General features: G+C 40.7%; 1 protein-coding gene and 1 non-coding gene across 2 annotated transcripts in view; one reads left to right on the top strand and one right to left on the bottom strand.

Annotated features, from left to right (window-relative positions):
* GALNTL6 (polypeptide N-acetylgalactosaminyltransferase like 6) overlaps window positions 1-24,551 on the bottom strand; it is a 1,391,526-nt gene that overhangs the window by 1,105,776 nt on the left and 261,199 nt on the right. The gene's annotated exons all lie outside the window — the stretch shown is intronic.
* LOC136148782 (U6 spliceosomal RNA) lies at window positions 21,680-21,786 on the top strand. The gene has a single exon (XR_010659558.1). It is a non-coding gene; the product is annotated as a U6 spliceosomal RNA (small nuclear RNA).

Genomic DNA, 24,551 nt, shown 5'->3' with positions numbered 1-24,551 from the left:
CAAAATGAGCATGAAATGCCATAATATAGGATACTGAGTAGTTAGGAAAATAATGATCTATATCTATCTACTCATCATATATCTACAAATAAACAGAGACATATATATTTTGTGGGTCTAATTACTGGAAGAATATCTATGACAAATTGCTCAGTAAAAAAGTCAGAGTATAAACCTAACTCACAGAAGAATCTCATTGCAGGGACATAATTAGATACAGATGGTCAGTCATATAAACTGTTATACAGATATGGATGTAGATACAGGCAGAGACAAAGAAGACGTAAAATATACATGTACAGTTAAATATCTCTGTGCAAGTATATGTGTGCATGTACATTTTCAGATGAAAACTCTCAAATCAGTAATAATCCTGCTGAAAGAGCAATTTGAGCACGTTTGCCTCCTGTTCAATGAGTCTGTTGCAATTTATCTTTTCAATGAATACATTAATATATAAAACCTCAATTTATCTTATAAAATTTTTAACTTAGATTTTTTTCCTATGAAAACATTCTAAAGACATGGTCAAAAATATACACAAAGTAGGAAATTTTCAAGTCCAATTCCCTATAAAAAATACAATAAGCATTTTTTTTTCCTCAAAGACAGCAAAATAGCCTTAAATCAACACAGACCCTACCAAGAAGCTTCTGAATCTAAATGACTAATTCGAAGCAGATCTGCTATTCCAAGCAACTTGAAGCAGCCTATTCATTTTCCTTTTAATACTTAAGATATTTCTATGTATGGGGTGGACTTCCCTGATGGCTCAGCTGGTAAAGGACCTACCTGCCAGTGCAGGAGACATGGTTTCAACCCCTGGGTCAGGAGGATCCACTGGAGAAGGAAATGGCAAAAATGGCAACCCACTCCAGTATCCTTGCCTGGGAAATCCCATGGACAGAGGAGCCTGGCAGGCTTTAGTCCATGGGATTGCCAAGAGTTGGACATGACTGACACACACACTATGCATATTGCTAGCAATTAATCAAGTCTGGCTGGATTTAATCTACGAGTTACCAATGTACATATATTGCATCAGATATGCAGATGACACCACCCCTACGGCAGAAAGTGAAGAAGAACTGAAGAGCCTCTTGATGAAAGTGAAAGAGGAGAGTGGAAAAAGTTGGCTTAAAGCTCAACATTCGAAAAACTAAGATCATGGCATCTGGTCCCATCACTTCATGGCAAATAGATGGGGAAACAGTGGAAACAGTGGCTGACTTTATTTTTCTGGGCTCCAAAATGACTGCAGATGGTGACTGCAGCCATGAAATTAAAAAAACGCTTGCTCCTTGGAAGAAAAGTTATGACCAACCTAGACAGCATATTAAAAAGCAGAGACATTACTTTGCCAACAAAGGTCCATTTAGTCAAGGCTATGGTTTTTCCAGTGGTCATGTATGGATGTGAGAGTTGGACTGTGAAGAAAGCTGAGCACTGAAAAATTGATGCTTTTGAACTGTGGTGTTGGAAAAGACTTTTGAGTGTCCCTTGGACAGCAATGAGATCCAACCAGTCAATCATAAAGGGTATGAATCCTGAATGTTCATTGGAAGGACAGATGCTGAAGCTCAAACTCCATTACTTTGGCTACCTCATGCGAAGAGCTAACTCATTGGAAAAGACCCTGATGCTGGGAGGGATTGAGGGCAGGAGGAGAAGGGGACGACAGAGGTTGAGACGGCTGGATGGCATCACCAACTCAATGGACATGAATTTGAGTAAACTCCAGGTTGGTGATGGACAGGGAGGCCTGGCGTGCTGCGGTTCATGGGATCACAAAGAGTCAGACATGACTGAGCGACTGAACTGAACTGAATGTACATATCATATCACTAAATTAAATGCTGGCATCATATTTCATTTTTTGTAATCCCTTAATATTATCATATGTAAAATTTGACATTTTCACAAATGACAGAGATACCACATGAGGGTATTTTAGAAGATACCTTAAAAAATCTCTTTAGGAGATTTAGTTAAATGGGACAGAAAATAATGATGGGAAAAATATGAATAGAAAATGTAGAGCAATACTATGAATAATTGGACTGGTTTATATGAAACAAGCTGTCTCATTTGTCTTGCAATTACTTTAGGTGATGCTACGGATATGGTCATTTCCTGCTGTAGTAAATTCTCCCCAAATTTTACATGACATCTAAGTTAATGTGATGTTTCACTTGTCTTAATAAATTCATATCTTTCCTTTGTCGCACTTGTAGTTTCATCAGTGCTATCCAGTGTACCTATTACCACTATAAAATGGAAAGAATGTTATTATCATGTTTGTGTTATCAAGGTTGGCATGTGAAACGCTAGCAAGTGTGTGACATCTTTACACTCCTGTTGCACCAGATACAGAAGTTGGGCTATTTTCAAATTATGCAGATTGTGTTCTGTGAGAAGAGATGCTGAATAGAACAGCAGCAATAAAGTGGCATCAGCTATCCATGTTTAATGTGTGGCAGAGGCTCATTTTGCAAACGGAAGCCACCAGAGAAACATAAATTCTTAATAATGAAGACGTCTTGGGCATCTCAGTCAAGTCCCAAAATGGTGGTGCTATTAGGGGAAAAACACACAACCTGGCACATGTCACTTACAAAGTCTGATTTTCACCCAGTGGAATTTTTTCTTCTGCCAAACATGCCCCTCTGGGAAAGAGCAAGACAATTAATTAAGCCAGAGGCAAATGATCTGTATAAATAGACCAAAGAGCTTTATATAACATACCATAATTGAAGTATTTTAGAAATATAAGCACACACAGAGTATTTCTAAAGTATACATTACTCACCAGGATAAAGAATGTTCTAGGCATAATTAACTTGCTCAGTCCTTTGTCTTCCGTATTGTCCTGCATGATTCCCCAGTGGTCCAACAGTGAGCGCTCCTCTGTTTTTCTCTGGCTCTGGCTCTCCTTGTCATCTCTCCCTCACTCTCTGACTCTCATCTCTGGCAGTGTTTTAGAGCACAAGGGAGATAAAAGTGTCATTTTGACTCTTGTGGAAGCTACTGGCAAACTTTATCTGAACATCTTCCTTTCTTAAGAGACAAGTTAAGCTTGGAAAGTGCTTTTTTTTTTTTTTTTTTTAAAGGAAATACAAATGACTTATTTAAGAAAGCATTTTCCATAGCATTCAAGTAAAGAGGAAAAATCAGAATGTAGATGGATGACCAGCTCTTCAATTATTTGAAATGTTTACTTAAAGGTCATAGTAAGAGATAAGCAAAAAGAATGAATACAAGTGTTTCTTTAAACATGAATATCTTGTAAATATGGTATTTTAAAAATAATATTGGGCAAGGGGCATGGGGGAGGGATGGGTTGGGAATTTAGGACTAGCAGATACACACACTACTATATTTTAATACAAAATGGATAAATAGTAAGGTCCTTCTATATAGCACAGCAAACTACAATCAATATCCTGTGATTAAACCATAAAAAAAGGTCATAATACCCCTAAGATGCAAAAGTTAATTGAAATTCTTAAAGTAAGTGACAGTAAATATTAGGAAACATGCAAGATTGTCTATAATATCAACAACGTTATTTTATGTGAAAAACTGTTAACTGCTCAATCATGTCCAACCCTTTGTGACCCCATGGACTGTAACCCACCAGGTTCCTCTGTCCATGGGATTCTCCAAGCAAGAATACTGGAGTGAGTTGCCATTTCCTCCTCCAGGGGATCTTCCCCACCCAGGGACTGAACCCACATCTCCTGCTTGGCAGGTAGATTCTTTACCACTGAGCCACTAGGGAAACCTCATCATTTTATACTATGAACAAAATGTTTTAAGAGTACAGTCGACCCTAGGTGTCTACTGGGTTTTGGTTCCAGGACCACCAAGGACACCAAAATCCAAGAATATCCAGTCCCTTATACTAACATAACAATCGTGTAGTATTTTCATATAAGCTATACACATCTCCAGGGTACTTTTCATCATCTCTAGATGAATTAAAGCAACTAATGCAATGTAAATGTTATGTAAGTAGTTGTAAATAGAATGCAAACACTATGTAAATAGTTGCTGGCCATGGCAAATTGAAGTTTTGCTTTTTGCAACTTTTGGGATTTATTTTCTTGAACATTTATTGAATCTGTGCGTGCAGAACCACCTATACAGAGGCTGACTGTAGTGCACTATTAGATAATAACTGTTACAAATGAGCACCAAAGAACTGATGCTTTCAAACTGCAGTGCTGGAGAAGACTCTTGAGAGTCCCTTAGACAGCAAGGAGGACAAACCAGTCAGTCATAGAGGAAATCAACCCTTAATATTCATTGGAATGACTCCTGCTGAAGCTCTAATACTTTGGCCACCTGATGCAAAGAGCCGACTCACTGGAAAAGCCTCTGATGCTGGGAAAGATTGAGGGCAGAAGAAGGAGGTGACAGAGGATAAGATGATTGGATGGCATCACCAAATCAATGGACATCAATTTGAGCAAGCTCTGGGAGATGGCGAAGGATAGGGAAGCCTGGTGTGCTGCAGTCCACGGGGGTTGCAAAGAGTTGGACACGACTTAGCAACTGAATGACAACAACATTAAAGATGGAAAAGAAAGTTCTTGAAGGTGACAAAGCAGATTTAAGGAGTCAGTTTTGATGCAAAAGAAGACCCTCCCCTCACCCTTCCAGCTGAGAAACAGCCTCCTGGGTGAATCTAATCTTAAGAAATAGCTCCTCCCTTGGTGCAGCTGACACAACTACAACTTCAGTCTTTGCAATTTGAAAAAAATAAATAAAATTTAAAAAATTATTTGCTTAATTTAAGCCATGTTTTCTGTGCTACCTTGAGCACTTTATAACACAAGTAGGAACAATGTCTGTTGTTTCAAGGCATTCTCCTTATGGTGCTGCCTGGGTGCATGACTTCAGTTTTCTAACCCTGACATCATTATGGTTATATGACTGTAACTAATCATTTCATAAAAAACCAACAGCCTCCCTAGCTTTTAAAGTGTAAACATGACAATGCCCACAATTTAAAGCAGCGTGCCTGCACACTAAATCCCTTCAGTTGTGTCTGACTCTTAGCAACCCTATGGACTATAGCTCTCAGGATCCTCTGTCCATGGGATTCTCCAGGCAAGAATACTGGAGTGGGTTGCCATGCCCTCCTCTAGGAGATCTTCTTGACACAGGGATCAAACCCAGGTCTCTTGCATTGCAGGAAAATTCTTTACCTTTGAATCACCAGGGAAGCCCAGTTAAAAGCAGACCTATCAACAAAGGCAAATATAGACAACAGAAATCCATTTGTGACATGTTGACATGAGCTATCACTGAACTGGCTCAAACTAATCAGCCAAATGTTTTGTTTGTTTGGGATTAATTCCCCTCCTCTACATGAGGTTTTATACTCTTTACTGGTTGATGGAATCTCCTTTTGTGAAGATCTTACATATTTGGTTGCAATAATCAGTGACACCTGAAATTTTTCAATGGTAAATTGGGATGGAGACTGTAGGATTAACAATCCTTTTTTGTTAATCTATACACACACACACATATATATGTCAAGATCAATGCTGTTCCAATTATACCAAAATTGAAACATATTAACATTAACATGAGGCCTGATCCAACTGCTTCAAGCAACCAGTCTCCACCTGTCTTCAGCTGTTAACATCTGATCGGAGAGCTCGTCCCTCAGCAAATTTTGGCACCTTTTTAAAAGCGCTTTGTAAAGACTTCCCAGGTAGCTCAGTGGTAAACAACCCGCCTGCAATTGCAAGAGACACAAGAGACAAGAGACACCAATTCGCCCCCTGGGTTGAGAAGGTCCCCTGGAGAAGGAAATGGCAACCCCACTCCAGTATTCTTGCCTGGAGAGTGCCATGGACAGAGGAACCTGGCAGGACACAGTCCATGGCGTCACAAAGAGTCAGACACCTCTGAGCACACACGTAGTAGTTGCTGAGCAGTCTTACTATATTAAAGCCCTTTGTAACTTAGAGCCAGGCTGCTTCCAGCCCTGGTGCTGAGCTCCACCGCAGGTGATGGATTATCTGTGCTTAAATTTTAGTTCCTTAATTAATTACTGCTGCTTCTGAATGGCTAACCTTTGGCAGAATCAATCAAAATTCCTCTACCTCTGTTTATTTCCCCAGGTGAAACTCTAGAGGGTCAGAAGAAGCCAAAGTTATCTCTTTTCTCCCGATGACCCATGAATGTTTTACAGGCAATCAACATCATAGCGGTCAGCTGTTATCTCCAGAAGGCAAGCTACCTTTCTGTATCTTAAAGAAATCTGAATCTCCAGAAGGCAGCCTACCTTTCTGTATCTTAAAGAAACCTGAATACTGCTTCCCTTCCACCTTTTTTTTTTTTTTTTGCATTGTCCCAACCATAGTTTCTCTTGATAAATCAACAAATATTTGTTTAGTCTTTGCTCTGAGTCTGGTACTGTTCTCAGTTCGGTGATTATGTCAAGTGAATCAAAAAAAGGAATTCACTGCCACAAAGAACTTATTATCAACACTGTTTCAAAGACAGTGCTACAATGACGTAATAGGACGGGGTGCTAGAGAAAGTCTGTGAAACTCTTAAAGGAAGGGAAGTCCTCTTGGAAAAGATGATATTTGATTGCTGGCATCAAGATAAATAGTAAAAAGCTTTGTGGAAACCGTGGGAAAGAGGGAATCAAGCAGAGGGCATCAAGCAGAAGGAACAGCAGGTAGCATGTTGCTGCGACATGAATACTTAGTTATGTTAGAGAATCATAGTTAGTGAAACAAAGGATAGAGGAGGACATACGATGTCTAAGAGGCAGGAATGAGATCATACAGGGCTTCACAGGCCAGAGAAAAATCCTATTTTGCCACGTGAACTGGGAAGTAGAGGAGTGATTAGATTTTTATATAAGGAAGAAATCTTTAATAAAATCCTCCATGCTGTGAAAACAAATGAACTATACAGGGAAAGCATGTCTATGTATGTTGAGTCACTTAAACTGTTCACATGAAACCATCGTTAATCAGCTATACCATTAAAGCAAAATAAAAAGTTTAAAAACAAACAAACAAAAAACAAAAAAACAACCATATGGGGAAAGAGTGGAGAAAAGCAAATCAGTTAGGAAGCTGTGGTGGTGGTAAGTCACTTCAGTTGAGTCCAATTCTTTGCAACCCTGTAGACTATAGTCAGACTCCTCTGTCCATGGAATTCTGCAGGCAAGAATAGTGGAGTGGGTTGCCATTTCCTCCTCTACAGTTAGGAAGCGACTGGTAGCCAGGGAATTGTGGTGGATTGGACCAAGATATCACTGGCAGAAATGCTGAGACGTGTCTGGGTGTGGAGCATGTGCTAGAGATAAAGCTGACATTTTCTGATGGACTGGACATGGACCTGAAGAGAGGAGTCAAGGGTTTTAGGCACCAGCTTGAATGACTGAGGGAATGGGTGTTACTCACTAGGGCATTGCTGGGCACTCAGCTGTGTCCCCTCCACCCAAATGCCTATGTTGAAACCCTAACTTGAAGATTTGGAGATGAGAATGTTTGGGGGTTTGTTTGGTCCAGGTGGTGACAATAAGGGTGAGGTCCTCAGACTATTGTAGGGATTGTATTCATGCTCAGTTGCTCAGCTGTGTCTCTTTATGACCCCATGGACTGTAGCCCACCAGGCTCCTCTGTCCATGGGACTTCCCAGGCAAGAATACTGGAATGGGGGAGTGAATTTCCATTTCTTCCTCCAGAGGATCTTCCTGATCCAGAGATTAACCCTGCGTGTCTTGTGTCTCCTTCATTGCAGGTGGAATGGGTTTTTTACCACTAAGCCACCTAGGAAGCCCCACTGTAGGGTTATTGGGTTGGGAAGATTCCCCTGGAGAAAGGAACTGCTACCCACTCCAGTATTCTGGCCTGGAGAATTCCAGGACTATACAGTCCATGGGGTTTCAGAGAGTCAGACACGGCTGAGTGACTTTCACTCCACTTTTTTTTTTTTTTCACAATAAGAGGAAGGCACAGACAGTGCTCCTCTCCGTACCCCGATCCAGGAACAGCCACATGGGCACAGAGCACAAAGCTGGCCGCCTGCACCCAGGAGAGGGCTCCTGTCTGCACTGGCCCTTGCTGGGACACTCACCTCAGAATCCCAGCCTCTGAACTGTCAGAAGGCAATTTTCTGTTGTTTAAGCCACAGTCTATGGTGTTAAGACAGCCCGTGTTAAGATGGATGAGTAAGAAGTAGGGGTGGACAGTTCTTGTGGTGTGGAACTGAGTAGTTTTATGCTGTCCTAGAAGTCTGAGATGCTTTCCAGACATTCTAGTGGAGATGGCAAGGATTCAGTTACATTTTACATTTATGGAGTTCAAACACCTATTATTTGAGGACGTGGTTTTCAGGGTCCTCAATGTACAGGATACATGAAAGTTCTGAAACTAGATGCATTACTAAGGGAAAAACTTAGAGGGAAGAAAAGAAAATATGAGAACCAAATCCTTCGTCCCCAGAAAATATTAGAAGCCCTTTTCTACAATAGGCAGCAGGGTCAGACTTGAAGGACATCAGACCGTCATGTCCAATAACAATCCAGAAAGCCAACTAACATCTTCTGTAACAATCAGCCCCTCATGACCAGGAGTTGGTGAATAGATGACAGACCCCATTTCTGTTTCTGCTTCTAATGTAGGACCGACCAGAGAAAACCAAATATGCACCCTCACCGATAAGACACCATGCCCTGCTTCAACAGTTCGCCTGCTCTCGGCATCTCCGTGCCAACGCCCTCCATTCAGGACACAGCGAAGCCCCTCATCTTCTAAAGCTCTCCCTCTCCTCTCCTCTGCCTGCCTCGGCATCTCTGCTGTGACGCAAGTCATAGTGGGATCCCCGTAACTTTAGCAAACTCAGAATAAATAGTTTTGCTTGTTCTCACTTGGCTGCTCATCATATATTTCCATACAGACAAATGCTACCTTCAATATTGACCAGCAGGTCAGAAACAAGGAAAAAACAAACCAACAAAATACTGGTGAGGTTAGCTGGATGCCGAATGAACTTTATACACAGAGAAAATGTACCATAGCGACTGACCTTGAGCTTTACTTATTTGAGACGTCATGGAGTAGAACAAAGATGCAATAAGAACATTCCAGGTGGCAGAGAAATTCTAATAGGACAATATTTTAATAAAATGGTGCCCTCTCTATCATTAACATGAGATGGAATTTAAACTTACCTCCCCCTTGCAGCAAGGAAAATGTTTGTCCTTAATGGTGGTGAGGTCCAGTTGAAAGGTTCTGGGGGTCAGTTTTCCTGGAGTGTATGCTGAAGTGAGTAGCTGAGCAAGGTGCCCGGGCCTCTGACCCAGGCTCCTTCTCCCCCACTCCTCATCAGTGGCACCTGGGTGACTCCTCCTTACCAAGCCCACCTATGACTCATCATCGTTAAGCCCTGGTATTTTGGAGCCTCTTTAAAAAAAAAAGAAAAGCACCACATTCTTTACCCTCATTAAACAGGCTGCACTCATTCTATCAGATCTCTCTTATTTCTAATGCAATTATTTCAAAATGAACAAAACAATCTCAATTTCTACAATTCTGGGATCAATGCAACTACCTGAGCATCTTGTATATGACTCTTCTCATGTATTTGGATACATGTAATAATGTTTTATAGTCATCAAGATGAAGGGAATATCAAAATTATTTTCCCATTGAATGGTTTTGCAAAGATATTATCCTGGGGCTGGTGTTTTGACTAATATAAACACCAGTCAAACTGGTGTCTGACAAAAACACATTTTGTCTTTCTAGAGTTCAGGGAATGAACAGAGATCTCATTTACTGTGGAAACATCTTCTACTCTTCAGTTCTTTTTAAAATAATTTTATTTATGTATTTTTGGCTACGCTGAGCCTTGCCTGCTGTGCAGGTTTTCCTTTAATTGCAGCGAGTGGGGGCTATTCTCTGTTTCAGCACAAGGGCTCTTCACTGTAGTGGCTTCTTTCAGAGCACAGGCTCAGGAGTTGCCGTGGGCTTAGCTGTTCCTCAACACGTGGGATGTTCTTGGATCAGGGATCTAATTCATCTTGGACTGGGGGTCTTCTTCATTGGCAGGTGGACTCATTACCACTGAGCCACCAAGAAATCCCTCTTTAGTTATTTCTTAAACCCTGTTTTTTTTTTTTTCATATTTCTTTCTTCTTGTTTTTAAACTCTTCCTGATTTCTGATCTCTTTTCAATCAAGTAGCCCCAAAGTCCCAAATTCAAGTAAGTAATCAAGTAGTTTGATCTGAAAATACAGTTGTTAAGTCACCTTTTGTTTCAGCCACAAAGCCGCCTTTCTGTAGATTCACAGAATATACATGGACTCTCCTAAAATCAGACTGTGTCTCCTGGCTGGCAGGCCCTGTACTTAGCATCTTCCTTTGTCCCCAGACCACCTTATCTGAGATGCTGGAGAAACAACCCATCGAGAATATAATCTCCATTCTCCCTCTGCTATTACCTCCTTGAGTGAGCATTCAGTTGCTCAGTTGCGTCTGCCTCTGTGGCCCCTTGGACTATAGTCCACAAGGCTCCTCTGTCCATGGGATTCTCCAGGCAAGAATATTGGAGTGGGTTGCCGTTTCCTTGTTCAGGGCATTCTCCCAACCCAGGAAACAAACCCCCATCTCCTGCATTGGCAGGCGGACTCTTTACCACTGAGTCACCAGGGAAGCCCATTATCTCTTAACCAGGTGATTTTTCCTCAAAAGGCTTCACATTACATTATATTTATATTACAATATATTATTGTAAATACAATACAAAATTATAAATACATTTATAATTTATAAATACAATTATAAATTATAAATACAATACAAAATACAATATTGTATATACAATACAAAATATTATTATATTTACAATACATATATATGTATATATATATATATCCCTCTTCCTACCCTTTTCCCTACATACAAGAAAAGTTCAGAAAGCAAGTCTGTTTTCTGCTCTGTTCATGTTATGTTCCAGCACCCAGCACCATGCCTGGTACAGAGTAGGCTTTTAACTAATATTTATGGAATGACTAAATCAGTCAAGGCAAATATCATATCCCCAATGAGGGATTCTGTGGGTGAGCTGTCCTAGTTACAGCCCCATATATGGCATATGGGTCCCGCTGAAGGTACATATTTATTGGCAGATAATATTACATGGGGAATTTATGACCAATACATATCTGTACACTGCATATATTTATGATTAATCTGTTAATTTTGGAGAATCTCTTTTATGCTGAATAGTGGCTGAATGAATCTGAGCATCATTCTTAACTATAATTTTAAGAATTCTTTTTCCATGCTGATGGAATGTAGCTGATGTTAATCATCTCTCTTGACCTAGATTACAAACTACACTGAAAATATGCATATTCAGGCTATAAGCCCAACTATCACCAATATATCAGGGAAAGTTTCTCCTCACATTTAAGCATTTTTTTCAGACTCCACCAGGAAATAATAATTTCTGCATAATCTCTTGAGGGAGCCATGAGTCCATCTATATTTGCTGTGTGAATAAAATCCTGTCTGTGGCAACCACACCAGACCTAACATTTGTGCAAGGGACAAGGGAGCCCTCATAATCCCCCGCTGGTAATGCCAAGTTGGGGGGACGGTGGAAGCCAGAACAGGGATGAACCTGCAAGAAGGTTTGTGTGGCTTACTGGGGGATGCTCCTTCCAAAATATCCATGATAGACAATAAGTTGAGGGCTTCCCTGGTGGCTCAGTGGTAAAGAATCTGCCTGCAATGCAGGAGATGTGGGTTCAATCCCTGCATTGGGAAGTTCCCCAGGAGAAGGAAATGGCAAACCACTCCAGTATTCTTGCCTGGAGAATCTCATGGACAGAGGAGCCTGGCAGGATAGAGTTCATGGGGTCACAAAGAGTTGGACAAAACTGAGCAAACTAAACAACATCAACAACATGTTCTATAAGGCATTTGGACAGAGAATTTGAGAGTGTGGTCTGAGACAACCTTAGAGGTTAGGAGGCAGATCATGTAGTAAAGTATGGTGTTTAGAAGTCATTCTGCAACCAAGAGACTGTTTGGAGTCTATGGGTCAGGGAAGCTGCCATAGTTAGTTAAGGAGCTTTTATATATAGAATGGATAAACAACAAGGTACTACTGTATAGCACAGAGAACTATATCCAATATCCTGTGAGAGACCATAATGGAAAAGAATATTAAGAAAGAATGCATACACACACACACACATGCACACACGTGTGTGTGTGTAACTGAAGCAGCTTTCTGTATAGCAGAAATTAATGCAACATTGTAAATCAACCATATATAGTTCAGCTAAAAGAGAAACTATGAGAGAAGTCTGAATGATAGAGCTGGTGTGGGTGACACAAAGCTAGATATTTGGGAAGAAATATGTAAAAGATGGACATTAGAAATAATTCCTGTGTTTCTGGAGTGAACACCTTTGATAGGGACAGGGCAGGAATGGGGTGAACATCAAGACATTAGCTTTAGACACTTTAAGTTTAGGAGTTTAGGCACTGGGGTTAAGTTTTAACCCGGAAGACACATGCAAGTGCAGATGTGGTCAAGGAAACCATTGGATACACGTGTCTGGAGCTCTGCTGAGAGATCTGAGCTACATATGCAAACTGGGCAGTCAGCCTAAACAGAAGGAATTTGCAGACACAAAATATAAAAGAATCACTTAGATGAGTAAACAGAGAGAGGAAGGGAGAAGGAAGAAAAAAACTAAAGCAAGCAACAGAAATATAGATCAATGGAACAGAATAGAAAGCCCAGAGATAAATCCACGAACCTATGGACACCTTATCTTCCACAAAGGAGGCAAGGATATACAATGGAAAAAAGACAACCTCTTTAACAAGTGGTGCTAGGAAAACTAGTCAACCACTTGTAAAAGAATGAAACTAGAACACTTTCTAACACCATACACAAAAATAAACTCAAAGTGGATTAAAGCTCTAAATGTAAGACCAGAAACTATAAAACTCCTAGAGGAGAACATAGGCAAAACACTCTCTGACATAAATCTCAGCAGGATCCTCTATGACCCACCTCCCAGAATATTGGAAATAAAAGCAAAACTAAACAAATGGGACCTAGTGAAACTTAAAAGCTTCTGCACTACAAAGGAAACTATAAGTAAGGTGAAAAGACAGCCCTCAGATTGGGAGAAAATAATAGCAAATGAAGAAACAGACAAAGGATTAATCTCAAAAATATACAAGCAACTCCTGAAGCTCAATTCCAGAAAAATAAACGACCCAATCAAAAAATGGGCCAAAGAACTAAACAGACATTTCTCCAAAGAAGACATACAGATGGCTAACAAACACATGAAAAGATGCTCAACATCACTCATTATTAGAGAAATGCAAATCAAAACCACAATGAGGTACCATTACACGCCAGTCAGGATGGCTGCTATCCAAAAGTCTACAAGCAATAAATGCTGGAGAGGGTGTGGAGAAAAGGGAACCCTCTTACACTGTTGGTGGGAATGCAAACTAGTACAGCCACTATGGAAAACAGTGTGGAGATTTCTTAAAAAACTGGAAATAGAACTGCCATATGACCCAGGAATACTACTTCTGGGCATACACACTGAGGAAACCAGATCTGAAAGACACGTGCACCCCAATGTTCATCGCAGCAGTGTTTATAATAGCCAGGACATGGAAGCAACCTAGATGCCCATCAGCAGATGAATGGATAAGGAAGCTGTGGTACATATACACCATGGAATATTACTCAACCATTAAAAAGAATTCATTTGAATCAGTTCTAATGAGATGGATGAAACTGGAGCCCATTATACAGAGTGAAGTAAGCCAGAAAGATAAAGAACATTACAGTATACTAACGCATATATATGGGATTTAGAAAGATGGTAATGATAACCCTTTATGCAAAACAGAAAAAGAGACACAGAAGTACAGAACAGACTTTTGAACTCTGTGGGAGAAGGTGAGGGTGGGATGTTTCGAAAGAACAGCATGTATATTATCTATGGTGAAACAAATCACTAGCCCAGGTGAGATGCATGAGACGAGTGCTCGGGCCTGGTGCACTGGGAAGACCCAGAGGAATCGGGTGGAGAGGGAGGTGGGAGGGGTGATCGGGATGGGGAATACATGTAACTCCATGGCTGATTCGTGTCAATGTATGACAAAACCCACTGAAATGTTGTGAAGTAATTGGCCTCCAACTAATAAAATAAAATTAAAAAAATAATAATAACTGATTCACACTGTTACATGGCAGAAACACAATATTGTAAAGCAATTGCACTCCAATAAAAAAGCAAAATAAATTTAAAGGTAAATCATGTGACTTCCCTGGGGGCTCAGACGGTAAAAGCATCTGCCTACAATGCAGGAGACCTGAACTCGACCCCTGGGTTGGGAAGATCCCCTGGAGAAGGAAATGGCAACCCACTCCAGTCTCTTGCCTGGAAAATCCCATGGACGGAGAAGCCTGGTAGGTTATAGCCCATGGGGTTGCAAAGAGTCGGACACGACTGGGCAACTTCACTACTACTAAAGGTAAATCATAATGGAAAAGAAAAAAAAAGTATCTGGGACACTTCATCCCTGTAGTAAGGAGGGAGGCAGGGATACAGGCACACGCTAATTTGCATAGCATTATGCTATGGCGAGGTAAATCTGGCCGAAAGAAGGCCAAGAAATTTTCATCCAATTGCTTCTCTTTTCTCTGTGAAGTATGAGGCACTTCATTAGCTGAGAATGCAAGGCCATGGGGAAGAATGTGTTAGCATTTATGAAACCATACAAGTGTTTACAAGAAAGAAAAAGCAATGAGAGTCATTTGGAAAGAAACCCAGCAGAAATGTGCAGAAGGGCCACTGGGCAACGGGCAGAGTCCAGGCGCCATGTCCTGTTGACATGGTCGGTGCAGCCTCTCTGGGCAGCGGATGATGTCAGCCACAGATGATTCCAGAGAACTCAGGCTCTGCCAGTCCACAGAGGGAATAAAGGGATCCACTCACTTATCACTAAAACCCAGAAGGGCTCCAAACAATCCTGGAGCTGAGCAGAAGCTCCCCCATAGTAGCAATTTCTTAAAAAAAAAAAGTCTAAATCAGAGCTAATCACAATGTTGAATAAAGATATGGTCTACAGTCCCCAAAGCAAAGAAACAGCAAGCTGGCTGCTTTGGGGTTTACCTTACACTGACGCGAAGCAAGTCATTGGAATAGTTGAAAATCAAAAACATTCATCTTCTTAACATTTCCATAAGTAAAAGTATTTTATAATGGTGACTCTTAAAGTCTACAAATGACTTCACCTAAGACAAAGATCTCAAAGGTGATCAGAGTGCTTCCTCCTTTTCTGTGGCTATCACAGGTGATGTAGTAGGAGGAGATTGAGCATGAATTCAGGAGAGCCTGGGTTCAAGCGAAAGCAATGCTGTAAGATCCTTACTAGAAGGGTTACCCTACTACCCAGGCCACCTGTGGTTCTCTGCATACATTTAGGGGGAAGAATACCTGCATGATGGCCTAAGAGGGTTAACAGGTGTAAAGGGCCTGGCATATTATGACACACGGCATAAGCACTGAATACCTCGTGACTGCCCCAATACAAAGACTGTCATACAACGTGACAACCACAACAAGTGTTACATTTACTACTACTCGAGGGACTGCAACCAACTAGAATCTAAAATACCAAAGTTATCACAGAAAGAACTTTTTACAAGCAATAAGTGTATGGCTAGAGTATTAATTTTTATAAAAATGATACACATGCCTGTACTCACATGCACATGCCTTACATACACACAAGCATACACATGAACACATGCACACATGCCCAAATATACTATTAACACAAATGAAATCCATCACACACTGAAAAATACTACATTAACATACAACACACTCTGCACTGTGTAACAAAAAGACAAACATAATGTTGTCACTTATTCTTGTTTTATTTTTCCTCTGACACAAGAAAGGCAAGGTGGCTTGCATAAAAGTAGCTCTATACCATGCTTAGGAGCTACATACTTTTTAAAAAGTAGTAACTTTCCCCAAGATGTAGGATAACAGTATATTCTCAGTTGAATAATTTTTATAGATTTTTATATTATTAGTATTTATTTTTGAAATACTTTGAGAAATGTATCCAGGAAAAAAGTCTTTGGTTTATGAAAATAAATGTTAAAAATGGAAATTTCTTTCAGCTGGAGCTCAAACGGATAAATTTCTGAAAAGAGAAACAGTGTATCTTTTTAAATTTTACAAGTTACTGCAATCTTCATTCCAGATCACAGATTGCCATTTATCCTGTGTTATGTTCGCCAAATTTGACAGGAAAGCTTTCTTTCCCCTATATTTCAATATGGCTTGATTTTACTGTCATATGGAAAACTTAAACTTGCAAATTAATATGTTTTTTGATGGAAATGTTTAGTGAGATTTGGAGAAAGATAAGCAGAGACATCACTTTGCCAACAATTGTCTGGATAGTCAAAACTATGGTTTTTCCAGTAGTCATGTATGAATGTGAGAGTTGAACCATAAAGAAGGCTGAGCACTGAAGAACTGATGCTTTTCAAACTGTGGTGCTGGAGGAGACTCTTGAGAGTCCCTTGGACAGCAAGGAAATCAAAGAGTCAATCCTAAAGGAAATCAACCCTGAATATTCATTGGAAGGACTGATGCTCATCAGTCCTTTGGACATCTGATGTGAAAAACTGACTCATTGGGAAAAGCTCCTGATGCTGGGAAAGACAGGGAAGGAGGAGAAAGGGGCGGTGGAGGATGAGATCAGAGATGGATGCTGATAGGACCACCGTGAGGGGAGTGCACATGCTGTTTACTTTGTCCTGGATTGTTCAATTAATCAATGTGGTGAGAAGTGTGAGTAACCCCATCTGGTTTCCAACCAAGCCCCAAAATTTGATGAAGTGTCGTCAATCCCACCTCAGCTGTGCTACAGCGAGCTCCATACCCATGCTCTACAATTTATCCTTGCAGTTTGTGTCTTAAAATCCTATTTAACCTACGTCTCTATCCACTTTGAACCAGCTGACACATCTAGTGGAGACAAATGCTCTTGGATGTTAAAATTATTCAGTAGTAACAACACCCATCCCCCATGCCCCAAAAGTATAAAGCAAAGAATGTTAATGTACAGACCATTGAAATGATTTCCAATGCTATGACCTAAAATAAATGTTAGAAAACCAATATATCTCAAAGTTTTCAAATATCTGACCTCAAGCTTTTCTTAATCAGTCATTAACTATAATGGTTCAGGTCAAAGCTGGTTCAGACATGAAGGCAGAAGTCACCAATCATAATGTTGACATGGTTGTCACTCTCCTCAAACAAGCAAGGGGAAGAAAAAAATCCAATGGAGGGCAATGCAATTTGCATAAGATGTTCTTGAATGATTTGACTGCAATGCCTATTTAATATGGCTAGTATTTGAATTCGGAGAAGGCAATGGCGCCCCACTCCAATACTCTTGCCTGGAAAATCCCATGGACAGAGGAGCCTGGTAGGCTGCAGTCCATGGGGTCGCACAGAGTCAGACATGACTGAAGTGACGTAGCAGTAGCAGTAGCAGTATTTGGATTGACAATTAATGTTTAGCCTGTGATATTACCAGAGATCCTGGAATATGTTTGAATCAGGAACATGTGTTTCAAAAAGGGAGTGTGTTCTTTCGGAAAGGATGCAACTTGATGCAAATTACTGGATGGAGAAAATGAACTAGTAAAGTAGGAAAAGAATTTGGATGGTGTACTGCTCATTGCCTGTGGATATACAATGTAACACTTCAGGCAAAGGGTGAATGGGGACTCAGACATTAAAGAACAGAGCTTATTCTTTCAGAGAAGTATTACTGCATGCAGTTCTCAGCCACATATTTAAAAATGTTTTGTGATACTGAAGACAGTCCAAATAAAGACAATAAAAATGATATAAAGTACAGAAAACCTGATCTTTAAGCAAGGCTAACAAAAACACACTTGTGCACACCTGCCGGAAAACAGAGGGACCGTGGAGACTGGCAATAGTCCTCAAAAGGACACGCTAACATAAGGCTTTAAATAGTCATTCCGGGTCAATCAGCAAAGTCTATAATGACAAACAAGCAAAAGAGTCTTCTTTAATTGAAACACAGAGGTTTGCAACATGCTTTCTTTAGAGGCATGCACATTTAAAAAACAAAACAAACTAAACAGAAAAGAGAATGTGTGGCATATAAGAAAAAGCTGGAAGTAACTCAGTTTTAGGGTGAAAAATCTGCGATGCTTCACTTTAAATTGGCACATTGTTTGTTCAGTTAGGAAAAAAAACATTCTTTTATGGTTTCCTTTAATTTCAGGAGTTTGATGGACATGTGTCTGACTCTTTGACCCCATGGACTGTAGCCCGCCAGGCTCCTCTGTCCATGAGATTCTCCAGGCAAGAATACTGGAATGGGTTGCCAGTTTCCTCCTCCAGGGGATCTTTCTGACCCAGGGATTGAACATTTGTCTCCCACGGCTCCTACATTGGCAGGTGGATTCTTTACCACTAGTGCCACCTGAGCGCCACCTCAGAAGCCCATACTATATGAAAGTAAATCAACAGATTATATTCAGAGGCTGTTCCTTCCTCCATGCTCCCTCCCACCGCGCCCCCCAGGCCCCTCCCCGCCCCCCACTCCGCAAGAAAGTTGGAAAACTCATTTAGGGAAATGTTTGTCCTGTTGTAACCCACATGCACTCAGCGGTCTGGTCCTCCCTTCGCAAAGCTGGCACTAAGACAGATGAAAGGTCTTCAGAGCAGTGGGAGACAGATGAAATTCTGGCTGGTGAGGAACGACTTAACGTACTCTGGTGCCAACAACTGTTAGGCAGTAATTTGGTTCCACATCACTCCTAGCAATCGAATGCACTTTACAAAGCACCCTGCCAGAACCCACACAAATGGGGTGGGGGGAAATAACTTTTATTCAACTTATTAAATTTTACATCACTTCTCCCTGGTAGCAAAAGCAACAGAAAGGAGATGAAGTGAGGAGCTGCGATCGTGGGCTGGGCAGGGTTCTCCAGGGCTCTGTGCAGGTGCGAGTTGCCAGGAAAGGAAGCAACCCAGCCCAGGTTTGTATTTTTTGGATTCTCTCTTCCCATCACCAACCTCCTCCTGAAATCTAGGACACAGAGCCAAGTGACTTCAGTCATAGGAAAAGTGTGGCCCTCTCCTGGAATCACGCTATTAAAATGAGTGGCATGGATCATAAAGAAGGTTGAGCACCAAAGAACTGATGCTTTTGAATTGTGATGCTGGAGGAGACTCTTAAGAGTCTCAAAGCAGTCAATCCTAAAGGAAATCAAACATAAACGTTTATTGGAAGGACTGATGCTGAAGCTGAAGCTCCAGTACTTTGGCCACCTGATATGAAGAGCTGACTCACTGGAAAATACCCTGATGCTAGGAAAGATTGAAGGCAGAAGGAGAACAGGGTGAGAGAGGATGAGATGGTTGAATGGCATCGCTGACCCAATGCACATGAGTTTGAGCAAGCTCCAGGAGATGGTAAAGGACAGGGAAGCCTGGCATGCTGCAGTCCATGGAGTCCACAAAGAGCTGGACATAAATGAGTGACTGAATAACAAGAATGCTTTGTTGAAATGCATTTTTGAATCCTGGCTTTATGTAGCCACAATAGGTTATTTATTGCTTTGAAAATATATTGATAGCCTTTGATTCATGGCCAACCTTCTTTAATGATATTTCTTTCCTTTTCAGAGACAAGACTTTCTACCAAGGGAGGAAATAAGTGTGTGAGTCTAGGGCATGGCAGGGAGGAGATAAGGCTATCAGAAATGACAGCCATGTAAAATAAAAATAAGACTAAAATTTAATCTATTTTAAACAAAAGAACCTTGATTCTCTAAACCAGGCAGGGCCCTATAAGACTTTCCCAGAATAGTGCATGTGTGCATGCTAAGTTGTTTCAGTCGTGTGGGACTCTTAGTGATCCCATGGACTGTAGCCCGCCAGCCTCCTCTGGCCATGGGATTCTCCAGGCAAGAATTCTGGAGTGGGTTACCATTTCCTCCTCCACTGGATCTTCCTGACCCAGGGATTCAAACCTGCCCCTTGAATCTCCTGCATTTGGTGGATTCTTTGCCCATTAACACCACCTGGGAAGCCCTTTCCAGAACAGACCCTGCCCTTATCCACTGCCTGCCTTCTGTCTTTAGAAAAACTTTAGTCAAAGAATAAATTAAATCAGAGAAGTAAGAAAATGCAGAAAAAAGTAAAAAAAAAAAAAAAAAAAAAATCAATCAAGACAAAAGAATAATACTTTAACCACTAAACAAAATTAAGAAACTTTAGTTCAGGAATTCCCTTGGTGGTCCAGTGGTTAAGACTTGGTGCTTTTAATGCTGAAGACCCAATACATGGTCTGGGAACTAAGATTCCACAAGCTGGGAGGAAAACAAAGGAAAGAAAAAAACCTTTGGTTCTTCCTCAAAGACTCCTGGGGCTTCCCTGGTGGCTCAGATGGTAGAGCATCTGCCTGCAGTGCAGGAGACTGGGGTTCGATCCCTGGGTCAGGTGGATCCCCTGGGGGAGGGCATGGCAACCCACTGCAGCAGTCTTGCCTGGAGAATCCCAAGGACAGAGGAGCCGAGCAGGCTACAGTCCATGGAGTTACAAAGAGTCAGACACGACTGAGCGACTAACACGTTCACTTTCAAGGACTACAGATAATATTCTGAGCATGTCCTTTGAGCTGTTTTGCAGATCCTGAAACCCCCACCAGGGGGAAGAAGTTAAACATCTGCTGCTGCCCATAAGCATGAAGACCCCAGACCAGTTGGAACTATAAGGTTGATGATACTGCCTCCTAATTACCTCGCCGCCAGGCAATCAGAAGGTCCACGCGCTGACCACGCTCTGCTCCTTGAACATCATAAAGCTCCTCACTACCCCTTCTGGGTGTGAGGTGGGACACACAGTCTTAAGGGCATTAGCCTGCTGTGGCCCCCTTGGCCTGGCAAAGTAATAAAGCTATTTTGTTCTACTTCACCCAAAACTCTGTCTCCCAGATTTAATTCGTAATGGGTGTACAGAGGCCAAATTTCGGCAGTAGTTGGTGAATCAGAATTTTGTAGTAAAATAGAGGATAGGCTTTATGGAGAGATCAGAGTCTGATTCATGTTTGGGCCATTTATCAATGTGTGATATTAAGTAAATTGTTAAATTTCTTGTTTTTTCACCTATAAAATTAGGATAAAAATATCAGCTTCAGAAGTTGATGATGAGTATTACATAACAGGCTTGGCACATGGTAGGTTCTGACGAAATGGTGGCTTTCATTCATATTATGATTATTATTTACAATTAAGGCTGTTCAAGGTAAATTAGTTTGCAAACAGGAAGTCTGCAAATTTTGGTGTTTAGAGCTTTCAAGGTGTTATCTCCTAAAGAAATCTAACTTAAAACCATAGCATAGGGACTTTCCTGGGGGTCCAATGGTTGAGACTTCATCTTCCAGTGCAGGGGGTCCGGGTTCAATGCCTAATCATGGAACTAAGATCACACATGCTTCATGGCCAAAAGACCAAACACAAGTTCAATAAAGATTTTAAAAATCATCTCCATCAAAAAACATGTTAGGTGCTCCCTTTGGCAGTTCATATACTAAAATTGGAATAATACAGAGAAGATTAGTCTGGCCCCTGTGCAAGGATGTCATGCGAATTCACGAAGCACTCCTTACTTTACTCAGGGTTGGGGGACACATGGGCACCCATGGCTGATTCATGTTGATGTGTGGCAAAAAACACCACAATATTGTAAAGTAATTAGCCTCCAGTTAAAATAAATAAATTAACTTTAAAAATCTTAAAACAAAATAAACCATAGCATAGTTTTGTTAGAGAATTTAGCCTTTTATGCAACATTTAAGCAAAAGAAAACCTCCAAAAGTCACCCAGGGTAGTAAGAGGAAAGTGAAATTCTAACTTAATTAAAAATTAAATATCTAATAAAAACACACTTTTGGACTTTCTGTGAAGATATGTTCACCTTTTATCAAGATTTCCAGCCTGCCAAGCAGACTTCTACAGATTGCATGATCAAAACAAATGATTCTCTTTTATTTGACAAATAGAGGACATTGAGGGGATGGACAGGACTAAGCCTCATCTTTTGAGCAGAAAGGATGCTTGTAGCTCACCTCCCTTGCAGATTCAAGGCCAGTGGGTCTCACCACGGGACCCAGGCCCTCCCCTGAACCAGTGTTTCCCCTACCTGATGTTTAAAAAATAAAATGTTTAAAGTATTATCTGCTTAGAATAAAAGGGAAAAGAAAGCAAACAGACAGAACATGGTCTGATAATTTCCATTTGGGGAAACATTAACATTATTAATAGTATTAATATTACCAATCATTTCTCAAAGAAATGAAGTTTTTCTTTTTTTCATACTTGTATTAATTTGTAAGTGAATAACTGATTTCAAACAGTTCTGGGTTTCAGTAAATCACTGTTTCCAGCATATTCATATACAGTGTGTGCCCCTCATGGTATACATAGTAGAGTCATTGCTTTTCCCCCAGAATTCATACCAAATGCTTCTAGTGAAGAAGATGCATAGCAGTTTGCATCTGTCTTTCTCCTCAGAGCCCAAGTTTCATGGTACTAATTTTTATTCACATAATAGAATAAGTTCTGCAAAAATTAACCTGAAGACCTTGAAAAGCTTTGTAAATAAGTCTGCTCTCTTCTATGTATCAGTAACTCATCCGAGAGTTCTGCAGACAAAATCTCATTTCTACATGCAATCCAAAAAAACAGGACAACGAGCAGTGTGAAGGCTGAGGTCTCAATGCACAACTCAAATTGTGGGCAGTGCATTTGGAGGCCCTGACATACACAAGAAACTCTCTTGATGCTCTAATTAAATCTGTCTCTATGTCTATCCTCAAAACACACCAGCCTTCTGATTCCAAAATACATAACTTTCATGTGTTTCTTTTAAAAATCTTTTGTCTCTCTAGAGAAATGTAATTCTCAAAGTCTTCATGAAGTTTCAAATAATATAGGGTAGCCTGGAGTGGGATAAATCAGAGGTGAAACATGCTTGAATTTTTTAAGTTATATGTAAGAATAGGGAAAAAAGAAATATAAGATAATGTGTACACATGTTCTTAGCATATTTCATTCACAAATATGCATTTATGAATTAATATTTATATATAACGAGAAGGGAAGACAGAGGATAAGATGGTTGGATGGCATCACCAACTCAATGGACTTAAGTTTGAGCAAACTCTGGGAGATAGTGAAGGACAAGCAAGCCTGGTGTGCTGCAGTCCATGGGGTCACAAAGAGTTGGATACCATTTAGTGACTTAACAACAAATATATACATCTACATATGTATTTATCTGCACAGGAATAATGAAATACATTTTGCATTTATAGACTAGTTTCTGTCTTAAGTGTTTAACAATTTTCATTCCTTGAGGCTCATCCATGTTTTACTAATTCAGGTTTGGGATGGTCTTCATTGAGCACAAAGAAACACTTTTTTTTCCCCCTGGAGAATTACCTTAATCTCCTTAGAAGCAAACATATGCTATTTTATTTGGAACTGAGATTTTTACAAATTCAGGAACACAGCTCTATGCCCGGCAAATTTTTCCAAGACCAAACAGGACTCAAGTTCTCTCACCTGTCCTGTTAGGGGTTCTCTCCTTCCTCCAGGACTCCTGGGTGCCTGGCCCACTCCCCATTTCCATCAAACAGGCTCTCGTCTGCTTTTCCATCCTGGGGAGACCACATAACAGAGTGACCAGAACGTAGACCATGTCGGGGCAGTTCTGGCCACTCAGACTACTTCCTGGGGGTCTGACTTTTGCCTAGGGTGTCAACCAAGCATCACGGTAGGAATAAAAATCATACCACATACACAACCTAAATGTAGTCTGAAATGTGTCATCTGTAACACATTCATATTTTATTTTTTAAAAATTTAGGGCCATGATCTTTTTTTTAACTTCCTGGAAATCATTTTGGTTGTTTTGAATCTCTTTAGAACTTCTCATTTACACTTTAAATTGCTCAGTTTTGTTCTAGTTCTGCTCTCATTTGTGTGTCCGTATTCCAAGTGTCCAAGTGATTCAAAACATGGTTCTTCTCTTTCAAGTCACATGTCTGTGTGCTGCTGGGTGCTCAGTCGCTCAGTCATGTCTGACTCTGTGACGCTATGGACTGTAGCCTACCAGGCTCCCCTGTCCATGGGATTCTTCAGGCAAGAATACTGGAGTGGGTTGGTTGCCATTTCCTTCCCTGGGGGATCTCCCTGACCCATTGATTGAACCCACCTTTCCTGTGTCTCCTGCACTTCATGCAGATTATTAACCACTGAGCCATTATGCACCCCCTTAAAGCCACAAGACCCTTCTAAATAGACAGTTATCTTTCTCTGTGTCAGCAAGTGTAATATCCCTTCCACCCATCTGGGTTACCTTGTGAGGTCAAGTA

This window comes from Muntiacus reevesi, chromosome 17 (genome assembly GCF_963930625.1).
Source record: "Muntiacus reevesi chromosome 17, mMunRee1.1, whole genome shotgun sequence".
Taxonomy (NCBI): domain Eukaryota; kingdom Metazoa; phylum Chordata; class Mammalia; order Artiodactyla; family Cervidae; genus Muntiacus; species Muntiacus reevesi.
Note: the sequence above shows the minus strand (reverse complement) of the source record. Positions and strands in the feature narration are given on the sequence as shown.